General features: G+C 43.2%; 1 long non-coding RNA gene across 1 annotated transcript; it reads right to left on the bottom strand.

The window, feature by feature from the left end:
* Positions 1 to 1,018: 1,018 nt before the first annotated feature.
* LOC124110226 (uncharacterized) lies at positions 1,019 to 7,483 on the bottom strand. Its single transcript, XR_006857225.2, has 3 exons — positions 7,261 to 7,483; positions 5,942 to 6,129; positions 1,019 to 1,203 (listed from the first exon to the last, which is right to left on the bottom strand). It is a non-coding gene; the product is annotated as an uncharacterized LOC124110226 (long non-coding RNA).
* Between the last annotated feature and the right edge of the window lie 562 nt (positions 7,484 to 8,045).

The raw sequence follows: 8,045 nt of genomic DNA, 5'->3' as shown, positions 1-8,045 counted from the left end.
GTTTGTGGCTTCTCTGTCGCCTTAAAACTCGCCATGCGCAAGAGAAGGCTATGATTGTACAGGCTCTTGCGGCCTTAGAAAATGGCATTTCTCCACAAATCTGGCTTGCACATCTTAAACAGTGATTTCTGGGCATGGCCATTGCACCCCAAGTTAGTTTCACATTGCACTGGGATTGGCATGTCCTCTTCCTTATTCTCTCCCAGTGCTGAATAGCCCTTGCACTCTGCAGGTCTTGTTACCATTGCACGCAGATGGGTTTCAGGACTGGTCTTTCTTCTCGGCTATAGACCTTTTACCTTCCTCTGGGGTTTAGGGATGGTGTTGCCAACTTAAATTTTGTCATTACTACCAGGCTACTTGTGTTATCCTACTTCTCACCGTCGTCACGATGCAGGATGCGAGGCAAGGCACTGCACTTGAGTGATCCCTCAACGGACCTCAAGGAAAGCATGTCCTATTGCATGCGGGTTTGACGTCCACGCCCCGCCCTACGAAAAAAGGCGTCGGCTGATATGGGACCAGGTCTAGGGAAGGGCCCTCCTTAGGACTGAACCATACACTGCAGCCACTTCTGCACAGTGGGATAGGACCTCTACTTTCGCCTGCATTGTTTTATAAAATAGAAGGGGGAACTGTGGTGAGCCATTCTTATAGACCGTGGCCGCCATTAGAAGATGGCGCCGGCTTCCACTGTGGCCTGTGATAAACAACTCCTTTTTTGGAGAGTTGGCACGCAATCCCTTACCACCCTATGAGAGAGATCCACGTGGCAGCTTGGGATTGGTATGCGGGAGGCTTTATTAGGCTGTGCTTGGGCGCTCGGCGGGGGGGGGGGGGCGCTAGAAGATGATACATGAATCAAGGCCTGAATAAACTGCTGAAAGAAGAATCCTGTGTCGTGTTTTCCCTTGCCGGCGAGGGGTCGCAACACTCCACGAGTTGATTTTTTTTTTTTTTTTGGTACCTGGGATTGAGCCCAGGGGCACTTAACTACTGAACCACATCTCCAGCCCTTTGTTTTTTATTTTGAGACAGGTCTTGCTAAGTTGCTTAAGGCATCACTAAGTTACTGGTGCTGGCTTCAAACCTTCTGCTTCAGCCTCCCGAGCTGCTGGAAGCATATGATTTTCTTGATTGTCCTCCCAGACAGTACACAATAGCTCCACAGCTTTCCAGGACTGAGTGGACATGCTGAGCTCCCTGGCCATAAGAAAACCAAGAACAAAATGTGTTTTATAGCAGAGGACAAGACTTAATAGCCATAAACTACTTAGACACTTAGGAAGCAGCAATCCTAGTGCACTAGCTGCAGCAGCAGTCCCTTCAAAGTCAGGATGGCTGGGTCCATTCCTTGTTCCCTAGCAATGTTTGGCTATGAAATGGGATTAAGAACATTTTTCCTGATTTATGGTGCACTGTAAGCTGTATAGTACTATACAAATAAAAGCTATCATTCTTAATTACATCAGTAGCTCTCAAAGTATGATCTGGATTTCCCCTGGAGTTTTCAAAATACCATCAGGGAGTAAATTAAAACAAAACTGCTTTATGAATCAGGCTTGATGGTACACACCTGTAATCCCAGCTACTTGGGAGACTGAGGCAGGAGGATCACAAGTTCAAGGTCAGCCTGAGCAATTTAGAAAGCCCCTGTCTTAAAATTTTAAAAGGGCTGGGGTTGTAACTCAGTGGTAGAACAATTGCCTACCATGTGCAAAGCCCTGGGTTCATTCCCAGTACCAAAATAAAATAAAATAAAAAATAAACCTACTTTACTGCTTTAAAAATAATACTAACCCAGGGGTTGGGGATGTAGCTCAGTGGTAGAGCACTTGCCTGGCATATGTGAAGTCTTGGGTTTTATTCCCAGCACTGCAAAAGGAAAAAAAAAAAACTAGCCCATTATTTGCCTTTTTCACTCATTCTTTCAAAAACATGGAGGTGCTTTCCAAACTATATGATGAAGTCCTTACTGATGAAAGTGTTATAACTTGTAAATTTTTTGTTTTTAAATAAATTCTGACATTGTGGAAAGACAGAAATCTGTCCAATCCATATTAATGGCATAGCTCGTTTACAACATGTAACCCATATAAACAAAAGCTCTTTGGGGTCCTCAGTAATTTTTAAGAGTTTTAAGAGATGCTGACGTCAAAACATTTGAGCACTCCCGCCCAAGGTCACTGTGTTTACTCATTCTTGTACTATCTGCAGTGGCCCCCACTTTGACCATTTCTGGATGCTTCATTCCACACGCAGTCATACCGCTGCCGTGTCCAACCCTCTTTTACTAGGATGCCTTTCTATTTTGATTAACACACTTGCGACAGAATCTTCTTGCACAGATGTCCGATAACAGCTGTCTTGGCACAGCCTCAAACATAACTGTGGTCTGTTCTCATGAACAATGTTAGACCTGCAGACCAGTCCCTCGCCTTGCGGCTGCTAAATTATTCTTTCTGGCTGGACTCATCTTGTTACCTGGTTACTAACCCTGCCTTTACCCTACTGAGTGCTAGTCCGACACATAGCCTCCTGTTCCTACTTTTGATTTCCTTTCTGTTCAGATGACCCCTTGCTGTGGAGGTCATTTGTCAGCTGCCCACAACTAAGCTGAGCCATCCCCACCCTTATCCCTGTCCAACTCCAGAGTGTGAGCTGGGTCAAACTGAGGTCACTTGGAGGCTTCTACCCACCAGAAAATGGATTAATATTTGCTTTTAAATATGGCTACACCTTCCCCCAAGATTGCCATTGTCTGTGCCTTTATGTGCTGTAATCACTTAAAACAAACACTGTTAGCAATGGGTATTTCTTGTAGATAGAATTAAGACAATTAATTATTATATGTAACTGCCAAGGTTGGTATTTTTTTTTGGGGGGGGTACTGGAGACTGAACTCAGGGGCACTCGACCACTGAGCCACATCCCCAGTACCCCACTTTTTAATCTTTATTTATTTTATTTTTTATGTGGTGCTGAGGATCGAACCCAGTTCCTCACATGTGCTAGGCAAGTGCTGTGCCACTGAGCCACAACCCCAGCCCCACCCAGACCTTTTTGAATTTTGTCTAGAAACAGGGTCTCACTGAGTTGCTTAGTGCCTCGCTTTTGCTGAGGCTGTCTTTGAACTTGCAATCCTTCTGCCTCAGCCTCCTGAGCTGCTGGGATTATAGGCATGCACAACTGCCTCCCCACTCCTGGAAAGGTTTTTTTTTTTTTTTTTTTTTTTTTTCCCCACCTCCTCCTCCTCCCTCTCTTCCCACCTTCTCCTTTTCCTAAAGAAAGTATGTACAGTGATTGAGAACGAGACTCTGGAGACAGAGTGCATGTTTGAATCCCAGCTCTCCCCCTGATAGTTGTGTCCCATTTGATAGTTGTGTTTGATATTGTAAAAAGACACAAACATGTTCAGTCTGTGGACAGGTCAAGTAATCTCTTAGATCAAATAATCTCTCTGTGCCTCAGTTTTCTCCTGGGTAAAGTAGAAATTTTTTAAAGTAGCACTATTGAAAGAAAAAGAGAGGGAGGTTCTATGAGGATTAATATATGTAAAGACCTTAGAAATGTGCCAGATAGGGCTGGGGATAGAGTATAGGGGGGAGCACTTGCCTAGCATATGTAAGGCCCTGTGTTCAATCCCCAGCACCACCTCCACACACACAAATTATGCCAGATACATATAATATATAAGTGATTAAAAATCAGAAAAGGGCCAAGCACAGTGGCTCACGTCTGTAATCCCCAGCAGCTCCGGAGGCTGAGGCAGGAGTCTGAGGCAGGAGGATCATGGGTTCAAAGCCAGCCTCTGCAAAAGCAAGGCGCTAAGGTTTCACTGAGTTGCTTAGCACCTCGTAGACATATTTTATGTCTCTAAATAAAATACAAAATAGGTCTGGGGATGTGGCTCAGTGGTTGAGCACCCCTGAATTCCATCCCCAGTTACCCTCCACAATCAGAAAAGAATGAAAACTATGAAATTTCCATTATTTATTTATTTTCTCTTTTTGGCACAGGGGATTGAACTCAGATCTTGGGTGCTTTATCACCTAGCTACATCCCCTAACCTTCCTTTAAATTTTTTACTTTGAGACAGTGTCACGCTAAGTTGCCCAGGCTAAAACTTGCCAAGGCTGGCCTGAATCTTGTGCTTCAGCCTCCCAAGTAGCTTGGATTATAGGTGTGTTCCAGGGTGTCTGGTGCTTTCATGAGTTTAGGGATATGGGGGAAAGTTATAATAAACCTTAAAGTCCTGATTTTCAATAGGAAACTTGAGGTGAAACACTATTAACCTAAGGGCATTAAAGAATGCCAACCGCTGGATTATCTGTCTCCTTTGTTTAGAAAGATTAAGAAAGAAGGTTAGTGAATCTTTATATGAGAAGAATCATAAAATTTAAGCTAAATCTAAATGAGTTCTGAATCATGTCATTGTAAGAATAGTCTGCTTAATTAAAGAGAAAAAGAACTTTTCTGTAATATAAATTACTTTTTAAAATGATATTATATAAATTACTTTTTTTAAAAGGTAGTATTTACTTGAAAGCTAATAATTTTTATTATAAGAAATTACATTTTTTTAAAAAAATTACATTTTTAAATTAATGTTTGTGACAAAAAATAGTGGTTATTCATTTAGAATGGTAAACTGCTAGGTGTAGAGGAGCATGCCTGTAATCCCAGGGACTCGCGAGGCTGAGGCAGGAGGATCTCAAATTTAAGGCTAGCTTCAACAACTTAGCAATACATTGTCTCAAGATAAAAATTAAAAGGGCTGGGGATGAAACTCAGTGGTAAAGTATTTCTGGGTTCAACTCCCAGTACCCAAAACAAACAACAGAAAGAAAGTAGTAAACTCTGTTTATTACAGTATTTACTCCAACTTGGTGACAAATTAAACTCTTGTGCTCTTGTGACCTTACCTTACTGATCTAAATATAATTAAGTTGGCCAGTATAAAAGTCTGGAAAGATTCTCTTAAACTTGGGAATAGATCTAAATACATTCCTTCAAGTGAAGAAAAGTGATAAGAAAATAAGTATAACAGTAACAAATTAAGGCTGGGCTGTAGCTTAATGGTAGCGAGCAGGCTTAGCATGCATAAGGTCTTGGGCTCAATTCCTTACCACAAAAGAAAAAAAAAAAAGCAGTACAGAAAATGAGATTTTATACATGCTACAACATGAATGAACTCTGAAAATATTATGCACAGCACAGACAAAATTTCTAGCATGAGAAATCTACTGCTTTTATATGACAGTTTAATATTTTCCAGGAAAGAGACAAATTACAACTGTGAAATGAGTTGTGAACCATAAAACCAATAAAAAGCATTCAGAGTGCGCAAACGCGAGGCGAGACAGGAATTATATTTACTCCCTTGAATACACTCCCACTTTCCTCCCAAAGTAGGAAATGGGAGAGAAAATAGAAAAAGATTCTCTGGTTCCCCTGAGTAGTAATCTCTCAAAAATATGCTGCTATTTATGGAGCACCCATCCTTCCCTGCCCCATGTTAACCCTTCACGTGCATCCCTTCACCGAACCTCCCAACGACACAATTAATTATTATCTAATAATATACTATACTAATATTTGAATGTACTCAGATTATCTCCACTTTCCAGAAAACTGAGGCTCAAGGTTGTGAAATCACTAAGCCAAAGTCCCAGAAGTCACAGCTCGAGACTCCAGCCCTGGGGTAGCAGCACCAAGCAGCTCCAGCTCCCTGAGGCTTAAGCCCCGCCCCCTGAGGTTCCTGAACCAATCCGAGAGAGGCCAATGGATATTGACCAAGTCTGCTTGTCTCCACCCACTCTGGACCCAAGAGCTCCCATAGCGCTCAACTGCTGGCTCCTGAGGCACCTGATCTTGCCTGAAGGACTGGTTCTGGGTGAGCTGTAGCCACTCTGTGTCCCATCCTCCCAAGATATGTCACCTGCAAAGTACTGCTTCTCCAGGTTAGCATCATCTCCAGGTGCTAGGCTTCTCCCACTCTCGTTCACCTTGACTTAGTAAAGCCTGATGGTTAAATGAAGCAAGGAGTCTTAGGGTTGAACAGAGCTTCGTTCCAGTCTCTCCTTCACCATTTCCTCTGTAAGATTCTTCATGTACAAGGTACTCAATCTAAAAATAGGGATGGTAAATGCTTTAGATTTGGATGTGATTTACCCCTCAAAAGTTCATGTGCTGGAAAACTGGAAAAAAAAATAAAAGGTTCATAGGCTCAATACTGCATTGAGGTGTTGGAGCCTTTAAAGAGGTGGCTAGTGAGAGGAAATTAGGTCATCGGGGCTCCACCCTCCTAAATGGATTAATACTGATCTCTTGCAGAGTGGGTTAGGTCTCAAGATAGTTAGGGAGTTAGAAAGCAAAGCCATCCCATAGGCTTAGCCTCTTCTGCACACAGCCATTTCCTTTTCTGTTCCTTTGTCGTCTGTCACAGCCAAGGTGGCCATGCCAGGATGCAGGCTCCCTGCAATTTGGATCTTCCATCCACCCCCAAAATCATAAGCCAAATAAACGTCTTCAGTTATAAAGTACCCAGTCTCAGATGTTTTGTTGCAGCAACACAAAATGGACTAATACAATAGTCCTGCCTTTTTAGTAGGATGGTTGTGAGAATAAAATGTACTCATCTTTGGAAAACACCTGGTAGAGTGCCTGGCACCTTGTAAGCACTCAATAGACAGATTTGTCATTCTTAGGACTTTCATTGTTATCCCTGTGCTATAGCTATCCAGACTCTCAGTCTCAATTTTCTGGTTTGAGGCCTACACTTCATGTCTTCTCTTATCAGTATTTCTTCTCTTCCCTTCATATACACACACACAAAAACACACACCGCACCTAAATCTCTCCATATATAGATATGTGTCTCTGAATATATGTGTATATCTATCTATAGATAGGTGTAGATATATATCTGAATTCAACCCTGGAGGACTCCCACTCACTGATGGGTACTTCTTCAACTATACAGACTTCCCAGAACCAAAAATTTGACCAGCCTGACTTTTCAATTATTAAACTTATTTCAGGTGGACATTTGATGCAAAGCCCACCAATTTTTATCTGAACGTAGGTGGTAGACCCTTGAGAGAACCGATAAAGGATTGGGGGGACACAGGGTGGGGCTAGAGCCTGCGCTCTTGAGTCAGCTGAGCCTGATCTGGAACTTGCAGGCTGCGAGGCAAGGATATACTACTACACATCTCTGAACCTCCATGTCCTCAGCTGTGAAGTGGAGAGTCTCACCATTAACTCGCAGGGGTGTGATGAGGATTCTGTGGGACAATGCTGGAAATCCCACGTGCCCGGCACAGAATAGGCATGGATGATGTTAGTGTCCTTCCTCCAGCAGCCCATCATTGTCTTGAAATACTGCCAACAGCATCCGAAAATAAAATGCCTCACTTCTAAGGAAATAGCAAGGCTCCGTTTTCCCTGTTGTCCCCTTGACTTTCCACCCCGTAGTCACTCCCTCCTTTCTCTAAAGCTTAGTCATTCTGACACAGAAAGGCTATTCCCAGGGACACAACCCACACACACGCCCAAAGCAGCCCTGCTCAAATGCCACTTGGTCAGAAGCCAGACTTGCTCTTTAGAAAAACACATCAGAGATCTGGGGACTCAGCTCAGTGGCAGAGAGTTTGCACCCACAGGCCCTGGGTTCAATCCCCAGTACTGCAAAACAAAAGAAAACCATGTTCACCCTGGGCACCACCACCTCAGGGAAAAATTCTCCAAGACTTTAAAAATTGCAGTAAAAATGATTCATGAGTTAGAGAATAGGACTTCTAAGGAAAATTACAGAATCTAGATTGTTTGGGTTTAGGAAGTAAAGGCTGGAGGGGACAGGGCTGGAGAGGCGCTGCTGAGAAACCATATTCAAGGACGTAGAGCCAGCTTAGCCTGGTGGCCCACACCTGTAGTCCCAGCTGTTTGAGGGGCTGAGTCAGGAAGATCACTTGAGCCGAGAGTCTGAGGCCAACCTGGACAACCTAGTGAGAGCGAGACCTGGTCTAAAAAAAAAAGAGGCA

Source organism: Marmota monax, unplaced genomic scaffold, assembly GCF_021218885.2.
Source record: "Marmota monax isolate L192 unplaced genomic scaffold, Marmota_monax_Labrador192_F-V1.1 WCK01_AAM20220418_F8-fsc00008, whole genome shotgun sequence".
Classification (NCBI taxonomy): domain Eukaryota; kingdom Metazoa; phylum Chordata; class Mammalia; order Rodentia; family Sciuridae; genus Marmota; species Marmota monax.
Note: the sequence above shows the minus strand (reverse complement) of the source record. Positions and strands in the feature narration are given on the sequence as shown.